The 27216-nt window shown below is 38.6% G+C and overlaps 1 long non-coding RNA gene across 1 annotated transcript; it reads right to left on the bottom strand.

Annotated features, from left to right (window-relative positions):
- Window positions 1-898: 898 nt before the first annotated feature.
- On the bottom strand, window positions 899-3502 carry LOC116809649 (uncharacterized). Its single transcript, XR_009209200.1, has 2 exons — window positions 3289-3502; window positions 899-1134 (listed from the first exon to the last, which is right to left on the bottom strand). It is a non-coding gene; the product is annotated as an uncharacterized LOC116809649 (long non-coding RNA).
- Between the last annotated feature and the right edge of the window lie 23714 nt (window positions 3503-27216).

The following is a 27216-nucleotide window of genomic DNA, read 5'->3' as shown; positions in this document are numbered from 1 at the left end:
TTCACCTACTAGCAGTAAGCTTCCTATTTGAAATGCAGGCCGGGCGCGGTGGCTCACGCCGGTAATCCCAGCACTTTGGGAGGCCAAGGCTGGTGAATCACCTGAGGCCAGGAGTTCCAGACCAGCCTGGCCAAGATGGTGAGACCCAAGATGGTGTAGCCAAGATGGGCGACAAGACTGAAACTCCATCTCAAAAAAAAAAAAAGAAAAGAAAAAATAATAAAATACAGATACTACTGCATGGGTAGGCAGTCTTTTCAATCCAAATTAGAATTGTTCCATCATCCCGTATTTTCCTAAACATGTAACACAGCAGTTTCAGAGGGAAGGTAGCATAGTGGAATCAGGGAACTGTGGAGGAAATGTACTGGGCTGCAGGTATCACAGGCATCATAGAAGCCAAGAACAATGGAAAGGAGTCCCAGGCTCCAAGAATCACTTTCCTACCTTTTCAGGTCTGGTCTGGGTAGAGCTGGAGAAAGTATTCACTTTAGTAATGCAAGTGCTAAAATGCTACAATCAAAGATTTTAACAAAAAATAAAAATTTAAAAGCTAATTAAGTCTTTACCAAAATCTCCTACAAAACACTGAGGGAAAACTCCATTTGTAATCTACAGTAAAACCTGATAACCTCTTTTCACATCTGCCCTTATCAATGTATCTCACACTGTAATTGTCACCCCGGATCCTTCCCTCCTCTACTTCACAATTCCCAGAACTTTCCCCTACAACCCAAACAGGACAGCTCTTCTTTTGGTTTCTCAAGTATGTATTCTCTCATCTGCTGGAACTAAAGAAATGTTGGTTCTTGTTGTAATTCATCCTAAGCGTGAAAAGGTCCTTGATAAACTTTTGTCTAAACTGTCAATAAATAAATGTGTCACTAGAGAATAAAAGGAGAGAGAAAAGAAAGCAGACTTTATTTTTTAATAAGACAAGGAAATTGATCATCCTGTCTTCCTAATTTGCTATTTCTTCATGGTTAGTGAGTCGCTTTGCATTTTTTCCAAGACGCAAGACACATAGTTCAATCTCCTTCCCCTGAGAGCAGTGTCTAGTTGTATTCTGAGAACTACACAGTGTTTGATTTTTACAGTCCATGATAGTAATGACTTCATAAGCATCTTCAGTTCCTAAAAATAAACAGGTAGATGAACAAAAACAAGGATATACTTACTTGCTATAGACTTCAAATATAAAGCTTTGTGGGAAAACATTGATGAGAATGGCCCATGGTAGCAAAATAGTTTTTAATCAGATTAAAAATTATATTTCAGAAGGGACTGACAGGGCCTGCAGGTACACCTCACTTGGTGCAGAAAAACAGTTGACCTCCCTTTGGATTGTATAAGCCTAGCATTATTGGAAAATCCTGAGAGAGCCCAATGCTGGGCTTTCTAGAAGGTCAGTACTGAACATCATGAATGCTGGATGTTCTGCCATTGCAGGCAGGTGAGGGCCGCTGGGGTATAAATCTTAGGCACAATTTCTCAGGAGGCAACATATACCACTCCATTCCTATCTGAAATCCATGTCAAGGACTTCTACTACCCTCCACCTTCAGTTACCTCACCCAGGGCCATTTTGGAAAACAACATCATCAGTCTTGCAAATTACTTTTTTCTAAGCTGATTTTCCTCTACCTGAATCTTCTTACTAATTATTTCGCTTTTAAAAAACCCATGCATTGTATGTAATTTGTAAGCTTCCTTATATGTTCAGGAACAAGAAAAAATCAAAAGGTAGAGGGGAGAAGAGTAAGGACGGTGAGAAGAGACAGAAGGAGAAAAAAGGAAGAAAAGAGAGTGGATGTTTTCTGTGTTGCCCTTGTCCTCCCCTAATACAGACACTTATCACCACCATGTCCAGAACAGGCCCAAGAGAAAGAGAAAGGAGACAGGGAGAATTGCCCTTGAGGTAGTAATTTATTCACATAACTTAATTGCCGTCTTTTTTTGGAAGAATCCCACAATGTTTATTATCAGCCACAAGCTTCTTCCTAGTCTCACATCTCTACTGCATTATTTCCAGTTAGATGTCTTCCTGTCACTTCAAGGTAACAATTTCTAAAATCATTTTCACTGGCTTCATCTCAATCAGCTCCCCTTCCCTGTGTTCACATTTCTATTAATGGCACCACAACTTTCTAAATCCCTCACAAACTCCTTCGGTGCCATCATCCCATCACTGACTCCTCCTCCCTCTTCTCTCCTCTCTCCTTTATACCTTTATACCATCAGTGTTTTTCATCTTCCTTACATCATTATCTCTCTCCACCATTCCTTTGTTTTTTTTTTTTTTTTTTGAGACGAAGTCTTGCTCTGTTGCCCAGGCTAAGAGTGCAGTGGCACAATCTCAGGTCACTGCAACCTCTGCCTCCTGGGTTCAAGTGATTCTCCTGCCTCAGCCTTCTGAATAGCTGGAATTACAGGCATGTGCCACCATGACTGGCTAATTTTTGTATTTTCAGTAGAGACGTGGTTTCACCACGTTGGTCAGGCTAGTCTCGAACTCCTGACCTCGTGATCTGTCCACCTCGGCCTCCCAAAGTGTTGGGATTACAGGCGTGAGCCACGGTGCCTGGCCCACCATTCCTTTCTTTTGATTCTTAACCCTATCAGGCCCTTATCATTTTATGGTTTTAAAGGTAAACTCCAATAATTTCACAATTTTTCTCCAGGCTCATCCTACTTAAGGATATTCTGAACCAAAAGAAGAAATTGCTGAAGAAGATAAACTAAAAAAAAAAAAAAAAAAAGTGAAAATAGTAATATTGATAATAATATTAGTTAACATTTCTTAAGCACTTTCTATTCGCCAAGTACTTCCTAAAATCCCTTGACATGAATTAGCACATTTAAGGCTCACAACAAACTCACTATTTGCACCTTACTTCGATTAGGCAGAGAAAGATGAGAGTAGATATTCCATTTTCATGGTATACTGGGAGTTAGAGGACCTGTACTCAAGCTCTCAAAATCATTATTTATAAAATTAGAGGGCAGAGGAGATGATCTCTAAATTCCCTTTCTTGGAAATAACCTAAGTCTATCCCAGCATTGAGATGAGAAATTTGGCATGAAATAGAAAGGGAATCACGGAATTCTTCAAATTCGACTACATTTTCTAGACTAGAAGGAGAAATTAATTCATCCATTAAAAAAATTCATCCAACAAAATTCATTGAGCAGCTACTAATTAACACCATCAATAGATGGTTGTTTATGCCATTTCATGCTGGCTTCTCATTCACTCGAATGCTTCCCTTACTATTACTAAAGCCTTACCTGAGGTAGACAGCAGGCCAAGGAAGAAAAGAGCAAAGAAAAGGTAATGAATCTTCATGGCAAGGTAGCTCTGAAACAACAAAGTGTCTTAAAAAGATAAACCAATATAAATGGAGATGATTTTAGAATCAGAGCTCCTGTATTTAGAAACTTTCATGGGTGAGCAGGACCTTACATGTCTTAGTTTATCTCAGATTTCTGGGGAGCCAACTCCCCACAAGCCCTGTGCACCTCCTATTTGTTTAGATCCCATTATGACATGTGCAGCCCTTATTACATCTTCACAACACTCCTGGCTTATCCATTTCCCTCCACAGTGTCTCAGTGACCCACCATCAGGGCTTAACCTCTGGACCTCTTATCCCTTAAAAGATGTCTAACTTGATGGTCCTGTTGGAGGTGATTCCTCTTTACCTGACACCATTTTCACTCCCTCCACATAGGACCAGTGCTTGCCTTTATTCTTTGTACTCCTTTCCTGGACTGCTCATCATGTTCACCAAGATCAATGCTGCCCTTCTTAATACTGACATAAGGTCAGGAGCTGACTTGAATCTTCACAGCCCTCAACTCAACATCCTCTCCTCCTGTTCTAAGTCTGGCAAACATTGTTGAAAATCATTCTGTGACTATGCTAATGTTTCACTTTTATCTACTGTCAACTGGTTCTGTCCCATGTAGCTGCTCTCCCACTAAGTGTGATTTCTATGATGAAAGGGACTGTATCTTCGCTGATCCTGTGTCTAGCACAATGTCTGAACATGGTACATTTTCATCAGACTTTCTGGAACTGTTGAACTGCCTTTCTCCACACTATTGGGGGGTTTTGTTATCACTCTTTTTGATTCCTCTCACCCTACAGTGGCTGTTTATATCAAGACTAACCCGCCTGTCTCCTTTATTCGTATGATTACTTAAAACCTTCTCCTTCTTACTTTCCTGAAAATATTAAGCCATCACTTTTATATTCCTTCATCTCACCTTGTATTTATATTAAAATATCTGTCTTTACCTTCATTCATTCCTATCTTTTCTTCCAGAAGAGATGCCACTTCTGCCTTCAAAAAAACTGTCATCTTCCCAGGCTCTCTCTCTGATCCTTTTCTACCATTTTCCTCCCATCCCAAACTTCAGAATCTCATTTTTCTCTCCAGGTTCATGATTTAATCATTAATTCTCACTGTGGTTGGAGAAAGAGAAAAACAAAAGCCAATAAACAAAATGGAAAACAACCCTTGATCCTGCTTCCCCTCTGGGTTCAGTCCAATTTCATGCCCATCTTACACTGACAAGCAATCAGAGGGAATGGTTTCTGTTGCATTTCACTGACCACTACCTATTCTCTCCAAAACTTCTGCCATCTAGATTCTGCTCCCTCTTTCTATCAAACTTACCCTCAGGATTCACCAGTGAATAAACAAACCAAGGTGTTCATAGTTTTTATGCTCATTGATCAAGATGTCGTCGTTACTTTTGATACTAGTAAGCCTGCGCATTCAGAACTCCAGCTTCTACCCTGATTTTCTCCTATCCTTTGTTTCAGTCTCTTTTCAAACTCCTCCTCTTCCTGGAGATGTTCCCCCAGGCTTTGGTCTTTAGAGCTGTACTCTTCTGTTTTCACCTCTCCCTAGACATCTCCCATGACTGCTAATGCTATCACCTTTGGTGGAAACTCCAAAATCTTGCTTGTACATCTCCAGGCCTGATCACTTTTCCCAGGCTTCTGCCCCTTGGTTCCATCTGTTTCAATCCCATAATCTTTTCCAGATCCACAGGATTGAATTTACACTCAATGGAACCTCAACAGGCAGACTCCCATACTTGTAGATTGATATCTATAACTGACATCTCTTAGATCACAATTGCTTCAAACATTCCTGCAGACGATGGAGAAGTTAGGTTTAATGTTGGACATAGATGGCAAAGGCAAGACTTAATACATTAGAGTCTCTTATGCAGGAAATTAATAATGCAGCCTTTAAATTATGATTATGTTTTATCATAGGTTTTCCTAAAAAAGAATTTCAGACAGCTTATTTAATAGACACACACGAGGTTAAAATGATATTACAAAATTGGGGTCGAAAAAATAAGACAAAATCACAGGTAAGCTATAGATGAACCACAAATTTTGGTTGCATTTGTTGCAGTAAAAATAGGAATGGACACTTAATAGTTACAGAAGTCACACAGACATAGCATAAAAACATTTCCATTACTAAGAACAAATACAACTCTTTTTTTTTTTCTGGCATAGAGATTTGAGAGAAATTTCTCTCAGGAGTTCTCTTTGAAAAGTCAATTAGTGATGTAGGACAATATATTTGCTTATTTTTTTGTTTGTTTGTTTGTTTGTTTTTTGAGATGGAGTCTCGCTCTGTCGCCCAGGCTGGAGTGCAGTGGCGCAATCTCGGCTCACTGAAAGCTCCGCCTCCCGGGTTCACGCCATTCTCCTGCCTCAGCCTCTCTGAGTAGCTGGGACTACAGGCGCCTGCCACCACGCCCGGGTAATTTTGTGTGTGTGTGTTTTTAGTAGAGACGGGGTTTCACCGTGGTCTCGATCTCCTGACCTCGTGATCCACCCGCCTCGGCCTCCCAAAGTGCTGGGATTACAAGCGTGAGCCACCGCGCCCGGCCGCTTATGTTTTATACAGCTATTTATTATTGCATTCATCAATGTAACCCAATGGCATAATGTCAAAAAAGCATTTCAATAAAAGGCTATGCGATGTTAAATAATATGGTCCATGTTTGCAACTCACTGAGTATTTGGCTCAATCGAGATTGAAATGTGGAAAACATTTAGCCTTTCATAAGGAGTAAGTAAGAAAGCTAAGGGATGAAAAGGCTGGCCAAAGCTGGGGAGTCGAACCCGAACTAAGAAGCCAGAAAGCAAGGAATCAGAAATAAGAACATTCCATAAGGCTGAGGACAAGGCATGGCCATCAGTTAGCCCTCAGGATATCAGTTCAGACAGCCTATTATCACAACAGAAATAAAACTCTACGACCTGGCGTGGTGGCTCACACCTGTAATCCCAGCACTTTGGGGGGCCGAGGCGGATGGATCACCTGAGGTCGGGAGTTTGAGACAAGGCTGACCAGCATGGAGAAACCCTGTCTCTAATAAAAATACAAAAATTAGCTGGTCGTGGTGGCGCATGCCTGTAATCCGAGCTACTCGGGAGACTGAGGCAGGAGAATCGCTCGAACCCAGGAGGCGGACGTTGCAGTGAGCTGAGATCGCACCATTGCACTCCAGCCTGAGCAACAAGAGTGAGACTCCGTCTCAAAAAAAAAAAAAAAAAACTCTACAGGCAAAGATGTCACAAAGTCCTCCTACCTCTCCACCCCCACTTTCTCCAAGTAGACTCTACGGTAGCCACAGGACACCAATAACTAATTGTCCTTATTAATTAGAGAACCTTCCTATCCTGTTCAAAATGCCCTTGTACTTCCTGCTAAGGAAGGAGCCAATTCCAGGGCACCATTCTGCAGCCCTGGAAGCAGGTAGTGGACTGTGGTGAGAAGTCTATTGGAAGTTCAATCAGAAGGACTAATGGTGACTTGCCAGGCATGGTGGCTCACACCTGTAATCCCAGCGCTGTGGGAGGCAAAGGTGGGTGGATCTCTTCAGCCCGGAAGGTCGAGACCAGCCTGGGAACACAGTGAAACCCCGTTTCTACAAAATAAAAATTAAAAATTAGCCGGGGATTTTGATACATGCCTGTGGTCCCAGCTACTCAGGAGGCTAAGGAGGGAGGATCACTTAAGCCCAGGAAGCATAGGTTGCAGTGAGCCGAGAATGCACCACTGCCCTCCAGCCTGGGTGACAAAGCTGACCCTGTCTCAAAAAATCTCTAAAAATACAACAAAAAAAGGAAGGACTAATGGTAATTATACCATTAGTGGGGAGGGAGGAATGAGGGCAGACACATGGGTAAGTACTGCCATTAGGATAGGGTTAGCAAGTAGATTTGTGTCTACTTTTTCAGAAAAAGTACTCCATAAAGTACTCCATACAGCCTGGAAGCAAACTACACAGGGCAGCATGGCAGCTCCATGATCACCAGGCTCCTTTGTCTTGTTGCTCCACTGCACACAGTATATGGATACCACCTCATGGTCCTCGACGGCTACTCAAGCTCCAACTATCCGCTTGCATTCCAGTCATCAGGAAGCAAGATGTGTGAGGAAGGACACACTCCTTTTTAAGGAAGCTTCCTGAGTTGCACATGACACTTTAACTTATACAATTTTGACATGGAGACATCACAGAATGCTTTTATGAAAGATTCAATGCCGTGATGCAGACAAACCATCTAGCTTAGGACAACCTTGTAGAATGGGGTCTTTTATTTCAATGCCTTAAATCAGAAGAAGAGACATCCCCCATTTTAAAATTGACATTTCTGTCGTAAGTAAAAATTCATCAAATTTTTTTTTTTTTTTTGAGCCAGGCTGGAGTGCAGTGGCGCAATCTCGGCTCACTGCAAGCTCCGCCTCCCGGGTTCACGCCATTCTCCTGCCTCAGCCTCTCCGAGTAGCTGGGACTACAGGCGCCCGCCACCACGCCCGGCTAATTTTTTGTATTTTTAGTAGAGACGGGGTTTCACCGTGGTCTCGATCTCCCGACCTCGTGATCCGCCCGCCTCAGCCTCCCAAAGTGCTGGGATTACAAGCGTGAGCCACCGCGCCCGGCCTCATCAAAAAATTTTTATACTAAAAAGGAAATAAAAGTATGCTGCATTAAAATTTAGAACTGGGAACATCAAGCTATTAGATATTTTAGTTCTGTACTGTATTTAATTAAGATGGAGTACAACATATGAGAGAGAAGAAAAAAAAGAAATCTAAGAAAAGAGGTGGATGAACATTCAGTATTCATCCTACTCTAAAGAACAGAGTTAAGCAGATTCACCAGTATTACTTTAAGCTATCCCTACACACAGAAAATTCAACTATTTTTGAAATGATTTTTAGTGTCCTGATTTTAAACTAAAAAAGAAACAGCCTTTACAAAATGTATGGCCCCTAAATGAAAAGCAAATTTTAATAATATTAATCACATTATCTAAGTGGTTTCCACTTGGGTACCATAAGAAAATTCTGAATAAACTTAATAAAGAACTTTGGACAAAGAAATGGCAAAGATGACAGTTGATTTCCAAACATGATGGCAATTGAAGTTCTGCCTATATTCTGTAGCAGCGTCTTAACTCTCATATCACCTTCCTTCACTCACTTTTCTGCTTGTTTTAGTATTATCCCAAATAACGCATTTTTCCCCTAGACTCATCAATATGGTGATAAATCTTAAACACACAATGCGTTAAGCAAAAACAACATCAATTTGCAAAAGGATATGAAGAGTATGATCCAATTACACAAAGTTTTAAGACCTTATATAAAGTCCTTAACGCTTGTTGGCATACATTAGTATGCTAAATATAAAAACATGATGAATACCTAATTTTGAATAGTAGTTATCTCTAGTGAAGGATACACCAGAGACTTAATACCCAAAAACATCTTATTTCTTAAATAAATGAAGCAAATTTGGCAAATTATTAGGACTCATCCAAGTTGTGTGGGGAATACAGATATATCCTTCTCTATACTTCTGTTTGTGTGATATAATTTATAATTTTAAGTAAATAAATTAAAGTGAATAAATTATTCTAATCAAGTGACTAGAGAAAAAATAACAAAATAATTTCAGAGAAAGTAGAAAAAGGAATGTATAACATAGTGTTGGAAGTTCTGGCCAGGGCAATCAGGCAAGAGAAAGAAATAAAGGGTATTCAATTAGGAAAAGAGGAAGTCAAATTGTCCCTGTTTGCAGATGACATGATTGTCTACTTAGAAAACCCCATCGTCTCAGCCCAAAATCTCCTTCAGCTGATAAGCAACTTCAGCAAAGTCTCAGGATACAAAATCGATGTGCAAAAATCACAAGCATTCCTATACACCAACAACAGACAGAGAGCCAAATAATGAGTGAACTCCCATTCACAATTGCTTCAAAGAGAATAAAATACCTAGGAATACAACTTACAAGGGATGTGAAGGACCTCTTCAAGGAGAACTACAAACCACTGCTCAATGAAATATAAGAGGACACAAACAAATGGAAGAACATTCCATGCTCATGGATAGGAAGAATCAATATCGTGAAAATGGCCATACTGCCCAAGGTAATTTATAGATTCAATGCTGTCCCCATCAAGCTACCAATGACTTTCTTCACAGAATTGGAAAAAAACTACTTTAAAGTTCATATGGAACCCAAAAGAGCCCGCATTGCCAAGACAATCCTAAGCCAAAAGAACAAAGCTGGAGGCATCACGCTACCTGACTTCAAACTGTACTACAAGGCTACAGTAACCAAAACAGCATGGTACTGGTACGAAAACAAAGATATAGACCAATGGAACAAAATAGGGCCCTTGGAAATAATGCCACACATCTACAACCATCTGGTCTTTGACAAACCTGACAAAACAAGAAATGGCGAAAGGATTCCCCATTTAATAAATTCTCCAATAAATAAATAAATTCCCCATAAATAAATTTAATAAATAAATTTAATAAATGGCTAGCTGGGAAAACTGGCTAGCCATATGTAGAAAGCTGAAACTGAATCCCTTCCTTATACAAAAATTAATTCAAGATGGATTAAAGACTTAAATGTTAGACCTAAAACCATAAAAACCCTAGAAGAAAACCTAGGCAATACCATTCAGGACATAGGCATGGGCAAGGACTTCATGACTTAAACACCAAAAGCAACGGCAACAGAAGCCAAAATTGACAAATGGGATCTCATCAAACTAAAGAGCTTCTGCACAGCAAAAGAAACTACCATCAGAGTGAACTGGCAACCTACAGAATGGGAGAAAATTTTTACAATCTACCCATCTGACAAAGGGCTAATATCCAGAATCTACAAAGAACTTTAACAAGTTTACAAGAAAAAAATCAAACAACCCCATCAAAAAGTGGGCAAAGGATATGAACAGACACTTCTTAAAAGAAGACATTTATGCAGCCAACAGACACATGAAAAAATGCTCATCATCACTGGGCATCAGAGAAATGCAAATCAAAACCACAATGAGATACCATCTCACACCCGTTAGAATGGCGATCATTAAAAAGGAAAAACAGGTGCTGGAGAGGATGTGGAGACATAGGAAACTTCCACACTGTTGCTGTAAAATCACATGGGTGACTAGGTGCCTTGTCAGTGAGTAGTAATATTTTGAGAAGAATATTTTCTGAGCAGTAGTAGGTCTCAGCAATGGGCTTAAAATATTTAGTAAACCATGCTGTAAACAGATGTACTCTCATCCATCCAGGCTTTATTGTTCCATTTATAGAGCACAGGCAGAGTAGATTTAGCATGGATTTTCAAAATGATAGACGAACATAGGCTTCAAATTAAAGTCACCAGCTGCATTAGCACCTAGTAAGAGAGGCCGCTAGTCCTTTGAAGCTTTGAAGCCAGGCCTTAACTTCTCTCTAGCTAAGAAAGTCCTAGAAGGCATTTTCTTCTTCCAATAAGAGGTCTTTTGTCTACATTAAAAATCAATTGTTTAATGTAGCCACCTTCATTAATGATTTTAACTAGATCTTCTGGGTAACTTGCTGCAGTTTCTACATCAGCACTTGCTGTTTCACCTTGCAGGTTATGTTACGGGAATGGTTTCTTCTTTCCTTAAGCCTCATAACCAACCTCTGCTAGCTTCAAACTTTTCTGCAGCTTCCTCACCTTTCTCAGACTTCATTGAATTGAAGACAGTTACGGTCTTGCTCTGGATTAGGCTTTGACTTAGAGAATGTTGGGGCTGCTTTGATTTTTTATCCAGACCACTCAAACTTTCTCCAAATCAGCAATAAGGCTGTTACACTGTCTTATCATTTGTGAGGGCACTAGAGTAGCAGTTTTAATTTTTTTAAGAACTTTTCTTTTGCTTTCCCAACTTGGCTGTTTGGCACAAGAGGCCTAGCTTTTGGCTTATCTCAGCTTTTGACATGCCTTCCTCACTAAGTAAATTGCTAGCTTTTGATTTAAAGTGAGTGATATGCAACTTTTCCTTTTACTTGAGTACTTAGAGGTCATTGTAGGATTATTAATTGGCCTAATTTCAATATTGTTGTAACTCGGAACAGGGAGGCCTGAGAAGACAGCAAGAGATTGGGGAATAGCTGGTTGGTACAGCAGTCAGAACACACACAACAGTTACTGAATATGTTCACCATCTTATGTGGGCATGGTTCATGGCACCCCTAAACAATGACAACAGTAACATCAAAGATCACTGATCACAGATTATCATAACAGATATAATAATAATGTTTGAAATATTGCAAAAAATACAAAAATGTGACACAGAGACTTTAAGTGAGCACACGCTGTTGGAAAAATGGCACAAATAGACGTGCTTTATACTCAGGGTTGCCACAAACTTTCAATTTGTTTTTAAAAAAAGCATTATCCAGAAAGCACAATAAAGAAATTTAAAAAGGTATATCTTTATTATTTATAGAATTTAAAAGATAAAAAGAATTTTTTTTTTTTTGAGACGGAGTTTCATTCTTGTTGCCCAGGCTAGAGTGCAATGGTGCAATCTCCACTCACTGCAACCTCTGCCTCTGGGGTTCAAGAGATTCTCCTGCCTCAGCCTCCTGAGTAGCTGGGATTACAGGCATGCGCCACCACGCCCAGCTAATTTTTGTGTTTTTAGTAGAGATGGGGTTTCTCCATGTTGGTCAGGCTGGTCTGCAACTCCCGACCTCATGTTATCCGCCCGCCTCAGCCTCTCAAGTATTGGGATTACAGGCGTGAGCCACCACGCCTGGCCAAGAATTTTTAACGTAGGAAGTAACATCACTTTTCATCAAGATTTTCCATATCAGCTTTTTTATTTAAATATCTCACAAGACTTCAAGGTCTATAAAAAATATTGCTCCAGGCACTGCTATTTAAATTTAAAATAATCTTAAAATGAAGTACTCGTGCACTATATCTGTTTCGTAGAATGAGGAAATCACGCATTTTATGTTTGTTCTGTTTTAGCATTAACAAAAGAAAATAATATTGCTATTACTTCCAGTTGAGTTGAACTTGAAACTTGGGCTGCTTTAATGTTCTTAAACTATAATTCATAAATGCTAATAAATGATTTGTGAACAGTGGTTCTATAAAAAAGTATATCACCAAAATAACTTGGGAAATAAATTAGTGGGTGTGTCTCATCAACAGACTGCTTACATACCATAATGACCATTTTTGCAAGAGTCATGATCTCTCTCTTCACTGCTTGAGTTGACATGGTGGGTGATAGTTACTAAGTTGGAGTCAGAAGATCTCAGTGTGAACTCATGCTCTACTTAATTAGTCTTTGTGCTTTAGTTTCCTCTATAGAACTGGTTGTTCTGAGAACTGCAATTATTTTGTCAAATGTAAAGCACATACAGATGCAACCTAACAATATTAACTGGTATATGAGTACATTTTAACAGCTCAGCATTGACCACTCTGGCATATTTTCCCTGATTTTCCTGGGGATTAACACAGGAATCACGTTTTATTCCAAGCAAAGTTCTTGGTGACTTTGAAAAGTACTTACTCTTTTGGGGGCCTTCGTCTTCTAAGTAGAAAATTAAGGATATTTTACATTTGTCCCTTAAGACACATTCATAAATGTATGAATTAAATAAATTCATAAATTGAATGCAGCAATCAGTTCATAGGACAATCTTCCCCAAATCTGTTGCCAGGATATGCAAGTCAGATCAAAATTCTGCATCAAAACTGCAACTCTTTCAATCTGAGTTACTTCCTCCATCAAAGTCTTGAGCCCCTCAAAGTCATCAAGTTAAAAACATATTTTAACTACACACCAAACAAGTAAAGATTGGCTTTAATTGCTTGTGACTTATTTTCCCAAAGGTCAGTGAAGGCCAACTCCTCAGGTATAATCCAGAATATATCATTATCCTTTCTGGGAGAATTTTCCTTAATGAGTCATTTCTAAGCATTGTCTCTTCCCAACACATTAGAGGAAACCTGCTTCTTATATATTTTAAGAAAAGACTTTTGAAATGGTCCAGCAAAGGAAGAAAGCCTTACAATGTCTAGGAAGGAACTAGAAGTCTTGAAAAACATCTAATGGTTGGAATCACGCTGGGAGAGTTCCAATATTGGAACATGCAGGAGAGGATGAAGGGCACACTTGCTTCTTTTGTTGCCCACTGTCTCAGTCCATTAGGGCTGCTATAACAAAACAGCATAAACTAGGTGGCTAATAAACAACATAAATTTGTGTTTCACTATTCTAGAGGCTGGGAATCCAAGATCAAAGCACTGATAGATGTGGTGTCGGGTGAAGGCCCATTTCCTGTTTCATAGATGGTGCCTTCTCACTGTGTCTTCACAAGGTGAAGGGGTGAGGGAGCTCTCCAGGGTCTTGTTCATAAGACTATTAATCCCATCATGAGGGCTGCACTCTCATGACCTGATCACCTCTCAAATTTCCCACCTCCAAATAGCATCACATTGGTGATTAGGCTTTTAACATCTGAATTTTAGGGAGATATAAACATTCAGACCATGGCCCCCATGTAGAGCTGTTTTCCCATCAGGGGCCCCCATAAACTAATAAAGTCTTCTAGACACCCCTGAGAGCAGCTCAACTCAGCTAGTCATTGCTTCTCTACAAATCCCAGTAACATCAGTCTTCTCTCCCAGAACTTAACGTATTGCTTCTATGTCACTTTCACCTCTTCACTCCAGGTACTTGGACTCACATCTGAATTGCTCATGAACAAAACCAAACCTTTAAAGGCTCAATATTTTTCAACAATGCATTAAGCTGAGAAACAAAACAGGGCGATATTAGGTTCCATTCCCATCTTACTGTCCACAGAGCTCCCCTTGATCGTAACTCAAACAATGAGAGGAAAGGTAGGAAAAAAATGGCCCCATGTATATCAACTGCATGGATGATGAGTGCTTAGTGGGGATTTGAGTATAGGGTCCCAATATATAATTTATAGGCCCTCTGGGGGTAGGAGTAAAGAGAGTTAGGGGGAGGTTAGATAAGGCATTCTGGAGATTGTTTCACAAAGTTGTGTTTTGAAAGCAGACAGTTTTCTAGGTGTATAAGAGGAAGAACGGCATTCCAGGCAAATCAAACAGCACAGGGACAGACGCTATTCTTCCTCTTGTGACATAGAGTGTTCTGGCAACAATAGCAGTGTTGAGGGTATAATCACAATGTAAGGTCAGTGGGGTTGGCAGGAGATAAGACAGGTGGGATGGCAAGGGCCAGATCATGAAAGGCCCCATAGGCTAAACTAGGCAACTTGGATGTGGCTCCATAAGCAGTGCTCTGCCTCTGATATGTGTGGCACCACAGGGACACTCTAGCTTCATAAATGGAGCTGGAGGGGAGGGAAAAGGCCACAGTCAAATGACGACTTTGGAAATAGAGCCTTTAAATTTTTCCTTCTATAATCAGCTACATTATTAGATGTGTGATGAAAAAATATCAATTCCTGATCAATTGTATTGCTGTATTTAGCAAATGTCTAGATAAAATACCTATCTTTAAAAACTGGCACTGGGAATGTGAGCTCTCGCATCCATGGGAGTCATTGAAGTTATTAAAGATAACAACCATGAAACAGCTTTACTTCAAATCCAGGCTCTACTCTTATTCCTTTACTAGCTGTGTTACTATGAACAAGTTACTCATTTTCTAGCCTCTAAAATGGAGGTAATAATATTATCTAACTCATAAGTTTATTGAGAGGATTAAATGAGACGGAGTATTAGCTTCCTAAGCTGCTATAAGAAAGTACCACAAACTGTTTGGCCTGAAACAACAAAAATGCATTGTCTTAAAGTTCTAGATGCTAGAAGTCCAAAATTAAGATGTTGGTAGGGCCATGCCCCTTTTAAAACCTGTAGGAGAGAATCCTTCCTGCCTCTTCTAGCCTTTGGCCTTTGCCGGCAATTTTTGATGTTCTTTGGCTTATAAATGCATCTCTCCAATCTCTGCCTTTGTCATCACAGGACCATCGTCTCCCTGTGTGTGTCTCTCTTTTTCATATAAAAACATCAGTCATATTGGGTTATACTACTCCAGTGTGACCTAATTAATTACATCTGCAACTACCCTGCCTGCAAATGAATTTACATTTGAAAGGTACTGGTGCTTAGGACTTCAGTATATCTTTTTGAGGAGAAACAATTTAATCCATAAGAAATAGTATCTGAAAAGCCCTTGGCACTCAATAAACATTTACTATTATCATTAAGGAAGAAGAGAGCAACAATTATGATCCACATTTACACTGTAATATCTTGCACTAGGCAGTCACTTTGTAAAAATCGTTGATATGGTTTTGTATGAATTTATATTGTTATTTTAGGGGTTTAAATAAGCTCAGTGTGGCTTTCCATCAAATTAGAAACAGTATCCTTAAGTACAAGGAAGTATCATCGTCTACTTCTCTTGTGTGATCCAGAGTTGACAAAGATATCATATAATAAGAGTTTAAATGCCAAGCAAATGAATTAACACAACTTATAACCACAGCTCTATTGTTTTTGAAGTATGCACAATGTTATTAAATTTATTAAGCTGGTTATTAAGCTTATTTAATTTATTTTTGGAAGGAAAATGTCTGAGAACCTCACCTTCCTTGAGGTGAGGATGCTTCAACTTTTTCAATAGCAGAATCCCTGACTAATATATAGAATTTAGTCAGATTTGTATGGTCCTGACAGGCTTCTCTATCAGCCATACCCTTCCTCACATTGTTATACATCTGGCATTGTTCATTTTCTATTCCCTGAAATGGAAAGGAGAAAAATGTCTTTCTTTGTTCATTTTGATAGTGATTTTGATAGTGACTTAATCATTTTGATAGTGATTTTAAAATACAAAAGATGGATGGGGACATACAAAAATTGAATTAAATCATAAGATTTATCAAGATGAAAATTTGCAATTCAGAATTAAATGGTCTTAGAGTGCTCTGAAATTTGTTGTAAGTAGAAAATCAGTTCAATTATCAGATTGGAAAGTATATATAAAAACACTGTTTATCAAATTCTTGTTATATTTTCTTAAATGTACTTTTAAAAGTTACTTTCAGGATAAACTGCAGTTTTGTATCTCAAATGCCTTTCAAAATCAACCTATGGTAAAAGACAGGTTGCAAAAATTTAGGAAGAGTACATTGACAAAGAAAATGTTAAACAAGTAGATTTAACCATTATATGCTAGGTTGAAGTAAATATATAATGGAAAGGAGCAAATGAGAAAGGATGGAAAAGAATGTGAAAAAGAAGAAAGTATTTGTGTCTTCTGTTTGGGAAAAAAACATAGACATGGGAATTCAAGTAAAGAATGATGACCAAGCAGCTACGGAAAAACATTTAGCTAACAAGAGAACTTCCACTGAATGGGAAGTCTAGGAATGTCCGAGGAGGAAGCTGGAGAAAGCAGCTGGAGTATGAGGAAACTGTCATCAAGAGGGGAAAATCCTGCATCAAGGAATTTATACTCACTGTTAATAGCTGTAGGTAAAATTCTAAGGTCAGTTAGGAGAACCAAAGCTTAGAATAAAAATGCACTCTGTTAAAAGGTACAGGGCAGTTTACCTAAATGTACTCAGATGTTTATCTTTTTTAAAACTTTGATCTCCAGTGGATTACAGACTTCATTCTTTCTGTTAGTGTCCTCTGGTAAGCCACAGAAGCTCTCTAGTTTCCAAATATTGCCATTGATCATTTGTTTCGCTTTGGATGGTTCAGGGTGCACAAATCTAAAATCTAAAATTATACTGAATGTAGGAATTTGTTATTTTAATGGAGATAGATATAAATCTAAATATAGATATGTGATTCTGTGAATACATATACACTGGAGTAATATTCAAAATATTTTACAACCAGTTTAGCATCAACTAATTAGGACAGAGACTGGCAACAAATACCCAGTATGGTCATACTGGTACATGCTTTCTGAGTATCAGCTCTGCAGGGGAAAAAAAAGGTGGTAGACAGACAGACAGACAGATTTGAGTGTAAATGTGACTACTCATACTTCCAGTAAACCAAATCTATATTCACACCATAAAAATGCAATCCATATGTTACTTACTGTTCACCTGGTTGTAATTTTCCTTAAATGTAGACCTAGCGAATAGGAGGAAATATATAGCTTCTGGGAAGGAAAGGAGGAAGGAAAGAAGGGGCAACTGCATTTATGAATCATAATTCCTAGCTCTTAGCATAGGTCCTGATTAGACTATAGCTAGAACTTGGAATTGCTTGGTAAGTTCATACTTAGTCTCATCCTCTGACTTATATGGGAACTAAAGACTCTCTTGGGGAAAAAAATTTTGAATAACAAGTTATGTTTACATGTACACAGTTAAAAGACTCAGCTGATGGACCAGGATAAGAAGCAGGGGAACTGAGAGAATCTAGGTGTGCCCTTAAGAAAGAATTCCCCCCTGGCTGGGCATGGTGGCTGCTCACATCTGTAATCCTAGCACTTTGGGAGGTGGAGGCAGGCAGATCACTTGAGGTCAGGAGTTTGAAACCAACCTGCCCAAGATGGTGAAATCCTGTTACTACTAAAAATACAGAAAAATTAGCTAGGTGTGATGGTGGGCACCTGTAATCTCTGCTACTCAGGAGGCTGAGGCAGGAGAATCCCTTGAACCCAGAAAGTGGAGGTTGCAGTAAGCGGAGATCATGCTACTGCACTCCAGCCTGGGCAACAGAGAGAGATGAGAAGGGAAGGGAAGAGAAGGGAAGGGGAGGGGAGAGTAGGGGAGGGGAGGGGAGGGCAAGGGAAGGGAAGGGAATCCCCCTTGGAGAAGGAAGAGTCTGGCATGGGGCCATAATTATCTGGAAGGGAAAAGCAGTCTTGGATGTACCCCGCAGCACCATGCAACTGTCAGGCAGAATCCCGGGAGAAAAAAAAAAGTAGCCTCCGGACTCTTCTGAGAAGGGCTTCTGAGCTGCATCCAGCATTACCTCCTGTGGGACTTGGCAATTATTTAAACTTTCTAGGTTTCAGTGTCTTTATCTGTAAAATGGGGATGGTAATGTTAACAGTCCTTGTATCAAGGGGTGGTTGTGACGACACGTGGGAATTGCATATAAAGCCATTACAGAACTTAACACATACTAACTGTTGTTACCTGGAAGCTGAGGTGCCCTCTGAAAAGAAAAGGTGAGTTGTTTACTGATGAACTAAAAAAAAAATCTAACAACGATAAAAATAATAATAATAGCAATAACAACAGCCTCACTATATTACGTACCATTTAGGGATACGGCTAGGGGTGCCCCATTCCCCCTCTACACAGGCCTGTATTTTTGTTTCCCTCCTAAGAGAGTAATTTGGGCTTAGTTTTAGGGAATTCTGGGCTTCCCTCATTCTGGGGGAAAATGTGAAGCCTTTGATTTGAAAGCAGAGGGTCCCAGAGCTGGACTGTCTTGGGGAAAAGAACTCCTCGCATTAAAAAAAAAGAGGAGAACAACCTATCTGAGGGAAACAAAGAACATTGGAATACACCTGTTCCCCAAATCCCACACATCAACGTTTTTAATTTAAAATAATACACTATTATCAGGGAAGAACTTCTTTATAACAGTTTAAAGTTGCTCCATATCACTCTAAAACAGGTTTAAAAACGTTCCAACAAAGAAAAGGCCACAACCAGATAGCTTCACAGCTGAATTCTGCCAAACATTTAAAGAGGAATTATTACAAACACTTCTTAAAATTTTCCAGAAACAGAGCTAGAGAAAACACTTCCAAACACATTTTATAAGGTCAGCATCACCTTGATACTTAAGCCAGACAAAAACACTGCCAGAAAAGAAAACTACGGCCAATATTTCTGATGAACATCAGTGCAAAAGTCCTCAATAAAACATTAGCAAACTGAATTAAGCAACACATCAGAAAGATTATTCATCATGACCAAGTGGAATTTATCTCCAGTATGCAAGGCTGGTTTAACATATGCAAGTCAATCAATGTGATATATCACATAAACAGAACAAAAGATTAAAACCGCATGTTCCTCACAATTGATGCAGAAAAAGCATTTGACGAAGTTTAGCATCCTTTCTTGATGATTCTTTTTAAATTATTATACTTTAAGTTCTAGGGTACATGTGCACAACGTGCAGGTTTGTTACATAGGTATACATGTGCCATGGTGGTTTGCTGCACCCATCGACCCGTCATGTACGTTAGGTATTTCTCCTAATGCTATCCCTCCCCTAGCCCCACACTCCCCAACAGGCCCCGATGTGTGATGTTCCCCTCCATGTGTCCATGTGTTCTCATTGTTCAACTCCCACTTATGAGTGAGAACATGTGGTGTTTGGTTTTCTGTTCTTGTCTTAGTTTGCTGAGAATGATGGTTTCCAGCTTCATCCACGTCCCAGCAAAGGACATAAACTCATCCTTTTCTATGGCTGCATAGTATTCCAGGGTGTATATGTGCCACATTTTCTTTATCCAGTCTATTATTGATGGGCATTTGGGTTGGTTCCAAGTCTTTGCTATTGTGAACAGTGCCACAATAAACATACGTGTGCATGTGTCTTTACAGTAGAATGATTTATAATCCTTTTGGTATATACCCAGTAATGGGACTGCTGGGTCAAATGGTATTTCTGGTTCTAGATCCTTGATGAACTGCCATACTGTCTTCCACAATGGTTGAACTAATTGACACTCCCACCAGCGTAAAAGCATTCCTATTTCTCCACAACCTCTCTAGCATCTGTTGTTTCCTAACTTTTTAATGATCACCATTCTAACTGGTGTGAGATAGTATCTATCTCATTGTGGTTTTGATTTGCATTTCTCTAATGACCAGTGATGATGAGCTTTTTTTCACATTTGTTGGCAGCATAAATGTCTTCTTTTGAGAAGTGTCTGTTAATATCCTTCCCCCACTTTTTGATGGGGTTGTTTTTTTCTTGTAAATTTGTTTAAGCTCCTTATAGATTCTGGATATTAGCCCTTTGTGAGATGGATAGATTGCAAAAATTTTCTCCCATTCTGTAGGTTGCCTGTTCACCCTGATGATAGTTTCTTTTGCTGTGCAGAAGCTCTTTAATTAGATCCCATTTGTCTATTCTGGCTTTTGTTGCCATTGCTTTTGGTGTTTTAGTCATGAAGTCTTTGCCCATTCCTATGTCCTGAATGATATTGTGTAGGTTTTCTTCTAGGGTTTTTATGGTTTTAGGTCTTACGTTTAAGTCTTTAATTCATCTTGAGTTAATTTTTGTATTAGATGTAAGGAAGGTGTCTGGTTTCAGTTTTCTGCATATGGCTAGCCAGTTTTCCCAACATTATTTATTAAATAGGGAATCCTTTCCCCATTGCTTGTTTTTGTCAAGTTTGTCAAAGGTCAGATGGTTGTAGACGTGTGGCATTATTTCTGAGGCCTCTGTTCTGTTCCATTGGTTTATATATCTGTTTTGGTACCACTACTATGCTGTTTTGGTACCACTACTATGCTGTTTTGGTTACTGTAGCCTTGTAGTATAGTTTGAAGTCAGGTAGCATGATGCCTCCAGCTTTGTTCTTTTTGCTTAGGATTGTCTTGGCTATACGGGTTCTTTTTTGGTTCCATATGAAATTTAAAATAGTTTTTTCTAATTCTGTGAAGAAAGTCAATGGTAGCTTGATGGGGACAGCATTGAATCTATAAATTCCTTTGGGCAGTATGGCCGTTTTCACGATATTGATTCTTCCTATCCATGAGCATGCAATGTTTTTCCATTTGTTTTTGTCCTCTCTTATTTCCTTGAGCAATGGTTTGCAGTTCTCCTTGAAGAGGTCCTTCACATCCTTTGTAAGTTGGATTCCTAGGTATTTAATTATTTATGTAGCAATTGTGAATGGGAGTTCACTCATGATTTGGCTCTCTGTTTGTCTGTTATTGGTGTATAGGAATGCTTGTGATTTTTGCACATTGATTTTGTATCCTGAGACTTTGCTGAAGTTGCTTATCAGCTGAAGGAGATTTGGGGCTGAGATAATGGGGTTTTCTAAATAGACAATCATGTCATCTGCAAACAGAGACAATTAGACTTCCTCTCTTCCTATTTGAATACCCTTTATTTCTTTCTCTTGCCTGATTGCCCTGGCCAGAACTTTCAATATTATGTTGAATAGGAGCGGTGAGAGAGGGTATCCTTGTCTTGTGCCAGTTTTCCAAGGGAATACTTCCAGTTTTTGCCCATTTAGTATGATATTGGCTATGGGTTTGTCATATAAAATAGCTCATATTATTTTGAGATACGTTCCATCAATGCCTAGTTTATTGAGAGTTTTTAGCACGAAGGGGTGTTGAATTTTATCGAAGGCCTTTTCTGCATCTATTGAGATAATCACGTGGTTTTTGTCATTCTGTTTATGTGATGGATTATGTTCTTCCTGGTTTAGTCTTAGGAGGGTTTATGTGTCTAGGAATTTATCCATTTCTTGTAGATTTTCTAGTTTATTTGCATAGAGTTGTTTATAGTATTCTCTGATGGTAGTTCGTATTTCTGTGGAATCAGTGGTGATATCCCCTTTATCATTTTTTATTGTGTCTACTTGATTCTTCTCCTTTTCTTCTTTATTAGTCTGTCTAGCAGTCTATCTATTTTGTTAATCTCTCCAAAAAACTAGCTCCTGGATTCATTAATTTTTTGAAGGGTTTTTTGTGTCCCTATCTCCTTCAGTTCTGCTCTAATCTTAGTTATTTCTTGTCTTCTGCTGTCTTTTGAATTTGTTTGCTCTTGCTTCTCTAGTTCTTTTAATTGTGATGTTAGGGTGCCAATTTTAGATCTTTCCCACTTACTCCTGTGTGCAATTAATGCTATAAATTTCCCTCTAAACACTGCTGTAGCTGTGTCCCAGAGATTCTGGTACATTGTGTCTTTGTTCTCATTGGTTTCAAATAACTTAATTATTTCTGCCTTAATTTTATTATTTACCCAGTAGTCATTCAGGAGCAAGTTGTTCAGTTTCCATGTAGTTGTGCAGTTCTGACTACAGATAGTATGAACTATGTGTAGTGAGCTCCTGTCTACTTTCCCACTGTTTGTCAACCCAGGTCTTATCATTTTTCTTTCCAAATGCATTGGGTTCTATGGTGATGTGACTGGTGTCCCCCTGCGATATTCCTCTGTGGCCCCTTGTAATAAATGTGCATTCCTTCAGATCAGCTAAACACTATGGTCTTAGAGTTAAAAAAAATAAAATTAATACAAGCCATAAACAAAACAAAACAAAAAATGCCAACTAAGGGTGTTATTCTTCCATCTTTTAGGACAGGGAAGATTTAAAATTATAAAACAAAAACATAAACCAATGGAACATAATATAGAGTACAGAAATAAATTTAAACATGTGGGGTGCTATGGTTTGAGTGTGTTCCCAAAAAGTTTCTATGTAAGAAGCCTCATCTTCAATGTACCAGAATTGTGATGTGAGGCCTACTGGGAGGTATTTATTTGGATAATGGGAGAAGATCCCTCATGAAGAGACTAATGCAATATTTCAGGAGTGAGTGATTTCTCGTTCTTATAGAAATGGATTTGTGCCTGAGAGAGTAGGTTTTTTGTTTGTTTGTTTGTTTGTTTGTTTGAGATGGAGTCTCACTCTGTCACCCAGGCTGTCGTGCAATAGCATGATCTCAGCTCACTGCAACCTCCACCTCCCTGGTTCAAACGATTCTCCTGCCTCAGCCTCCCAGAGAGTAGGTTGTTATAAAGCAAGGATGTCTCTAGTGTTTGGCCTCTTTTGGGATGCCTCCTTCCCCTTCTACTTCTCTGCCATGTTATGATGTGGCACAAGGCCCTCAACAGAAGTCAAGCAGATGCTGGCACCATATTCTTGGACTTTCTTTCTAGCCACCAGAATTGTGAGCCAAATAAACCTCTTTTCTTTGTAAATTAACAAGTCTCAGGTATTCTGTTATAGCAAAACTAAATGGACTAAGATATGTGGACAACTAATTTTTGACAAGGGCACCAAGAAGACACAATGGGGAAAGGGTGCTCTCTTCAATAAATTGTGGTGGGAAAACTGAATTAAACTGGACTCTTATCTTATACCATACTTAAAAATCAACTTGACATGGATAAAAGACCTAAATGTAAGACCTGAAACCATAAAACTCCTAGAAGAAAACATAGGAGGAAAGCTCCTTGACATTGACCTTGGCAATAATTTTTTGGTTATCACACAAAAGCTTAAGCTACAAAATCAAAAATAAGTAAATGGGATGACATCAAGCTAAAAAACTTCTGCACAGTAAAGGAAACAATCAACAAAATGAAAAGGCAACCTACGGACTGGGAAAAAATAATTGTAATCTACATATTTGATAATGGTTTAATATCTAAAATTTATAAAGAACCCTTATAACTCAATAGCAGAAAAACAAATAACCCAATGAAAATATGGGTAAAAGATCTTAACAGACAATTCTCCAAAGATGACATAAAAATGGCCAACAGGTTTATGAAAAGGTGCTTAGTATCACTAATTATACAGGAAATGCACATTAAAACCACTATGAAATATTACCTCACACTCATAAGGATGACTATTATCTAAAAGACAATAGATAACAAATGTTGGCAAAGGTCTCCGGAAAAGGGACACTTAATACATTGTTGGTGGGAATGTAGATTGGTACAGCCATTATGGAAAACAATACGGAGGTTCCTAAAGAAATTAAAAATAGAACTATCATATGACCCAGCAACCCCTCTTCTGGATATATACCCAAAGGAGGTGACATCACCACCTTGTAAAGATATCTGCACTCCCATGTTCCTTGCAGTATCATTCATAGTAGCCAAGATATAGAAACAATCTAAATGTCCACTGATGAACAAATGGATAAAGAAAATGTGGCATGTGTACACACACACAGTGGAATATTATTCAACCTTAAAAAGAAGGAGATTCTGCCATTTGCCACAACATGCATGGACCTAAAGGACAAAATGCTGAGTGAAATAAGCCAGATACAGAAAGAAAAGTATGGTATGATCTCATTTGCCTGTGGAATATATTTGTAAAAAGAGTTCAAATACATAGAGCCAGACAATGAAACAGTGGTTACCAAGAGTTGGGGGAGTGGCAGGAAATAGGGAGATGTAGGACAAAGGACACAAAGTAGCAGGTATGTAGAATGAAAAAGCCTAAAGAGCTAATATACAAAATGAGGACTAAAGTTAATAAAATTGTATTGCATTAGGGATTTTTGTTAAATAAGTAGATTTTAGCTATTCTTGTCACAAAAAGCAAATATGTAAGATGACAGATATGCTAATCTGCCTCACTATAGTAACCATTATACTATCTATATGTATCCCCAGATTGTCTCTTGGATAGGTTTCCAAGGGGGATTAGTTCCAGGACCTCCATGGATACCAAAATCTGCAGATGCTCAAGTCCCTGATATAAATGGCATATTATCTGACTATAACCTAAGCACATCCTCTTGTATACTTTAAATCATCCCTAGATTACTTATAATACATAATACCATGTAAATACTATGTAAATAGTTGCTATGCTGTGTTGGTTTTAAATTATTTTTATTGTTGTATTGCTATTTATTATTATTATTTTTCAATATTTTTTATCTGTACTTGGTTGAATCTGCAGATGTGAAACTCAAGAATACAAAGGGCGAATGGTATACTCAATAAAAATGTTCTAAAATACAGGTTTTAAGAACCAACTTGGGAGTTATCACAGGGTTGAGGAAACAAGAGCGACCTAGAGAACAACTGAGGCCCCATAGCACTGCCAAAGATCTGAGCCACAAGTCAAGGATGTCACAGAACCCAAGAAAGTATGGGTTTCTTCTAGAAGTTAGAAGATGGAACTGGGATCAGAGTCAAACAGAATTGAGTTTTGTTTGATCAGCATCCAGAAACAACACAGGAGTTGGCTGACCAACCCTAGATGCACGCAGTTTGCTGGCTTCCTCAACAATGGGGCCAATAAAAGTCTCACCCTCTGAGATGGACCACTCTCACAATATAGGGCTTAGCTTGCCCTGAAGGATTGGAAAGAAGGAAGGAGTTTGCAGAAGATCACTTTTAAAAGACCAGAGTTATAAATTGCTTAAATTATTAATCTAGAAGTTTATTATTTTGAGTTTTTTCCCAATGTCATGCATTAGGGGAAAAAATGGGATATAAAAAATGATGAATGCTAATAATAACTCAAAGCCACACTTTAAATTATTTTAAATGTCATAAGCAAGTTTTCAGAATTAATGTCAGAAACATATGCATGTTTCCATCAAGAGTTAAATACATAGTTTGGAGTGAAAATGAACAGCTATGAGATGTTTAATTACAAAAATATTTTTTGTGTGAGAGGATTCACTTTTGGTCTTGAAATGTAAAATTTGGCATTTTTATTTTTAGTCTACTTGGTGTCCTTACGTGACCAATGAGTATATGTGTAAAAACAGTTACCATGGTGGCCAGAGACCTCCCTTTCTACGTAGATGAAATGTGAGTAGTAACGTTTTAGATCCATTGTTTTCAACTATGTTTCTTTTAAATGTGCTTCTTCCCTCTAATATTACAGCATAAAGATGATCCACAATGCACTTAAACTCTTTCCTTTTAATATCAAGATGACTCAGCCACTCGGTCCTGTAAATAATAAGGTTGCAACATTTACAGATTACTCCTGTAAACTAAAAAGTGGTTAAAGTGAAAATTACCCAGTCCTGGCAGATATTCATGTGACCTAAGGTTTGGTTTTTTTCTTAGGATTTATAACCTCGACAGTTAATTTTGCAGGCCTCTTTTAAAGCCTGTCTTTTAGCACAAATTGACATTTAAGCAGCTCTTTAAAGCTCTAGTATAAAAATGTTAACACCGTCTGGGTTTTTTCCTATTAACATCACCTATTATTTATTATCATAGTCAGAGAAGTGAATCATTAATTTTCCCCCTTTCAACATTTTCTTGGGAATTGGAGGCAGTGGAGAAGACAAGACATCCTCAAATTTATTTCCTTCATTAAAAAGAAAAAAATTAACTACTTAGATTAACATTAAAATCTTTTGTACAAAAAAAAAGAAGACAACACACAATGAAGACAAGCCACCAACTGGGAGTTGTAATACATTTAACAAAGGGCTAGTGTCTGGAGTCTAGGTATGTTAATATATACAACTACAAATTATTAAGGAAAAGGTAAACTGCCAGTATGAAAATGGGAAGTGATATGAACTAGCAACTTGCAAAAGAGAGAGTTTGAATGGCCATATAAAAAGATGCTCAATCTTTCCAGTAATTAGAAAATATCAGATTAACACAATGAAATGCCATTTTATGCTCATAAGACTGGCAAAGATGTAAATGTCTAAGGGAGGAGGATAGTGCTTTGAATTAGTTTTGCGTGCTCAATATTTGCTGGGCCCTCACTTCCAGTCCAAAAGCCAGAACACCGTCCAGCCAAATGGCTCCTGGGCTTGGAAGGTGTGAGCTCTGGCCAGTCCTTAAGGAAAGAGATGAGCCCAAGGAGCACCCAGGGACTCAAAGAGAAAGTCCTAGGAGGAAGAGCAGACCAGTAGCTGAGGCTTCTAGGGAAAAATTGGCCTGTAGAGATCTGTGGTCCCTGGGTAAGGACTGCTATTCTTTCTGTCCCCTGAGGAACTTCAGAGGAGTCATTCAGGTACCAAAATCTTCCTTTCCTAAAAGATGGAAGAATAACACCCTTAGCTGGCATTTTTGGTTTTGTTTTGTTTATGGCTTGTATTAGTTTTAATTTTATTTTTAAACTCTAAGAGCATAGTGTTTAGCTGATCTGAAGGAATGCACATTTATTACAAA

Source organism: Hylobates moloch, unplaced genomic scaffold (genome assembly GCF_009828535.3).
Source record: "Hylobates moloch isolate HMO894 unplaced genomic scaffold, HMol_V3 SCAFFOLD_1, whole genome shotgun sequence".
NCBI lineage: Eukaryota > Metazoa > Chordata > Mammalia > Primates > Hylobatidae > Hylobates > Hylobates moloch.
Note: the sequence above shows the minus strand (reverse complement) of the source record. Positions and strands in the feature narration are given on the sequence as shown.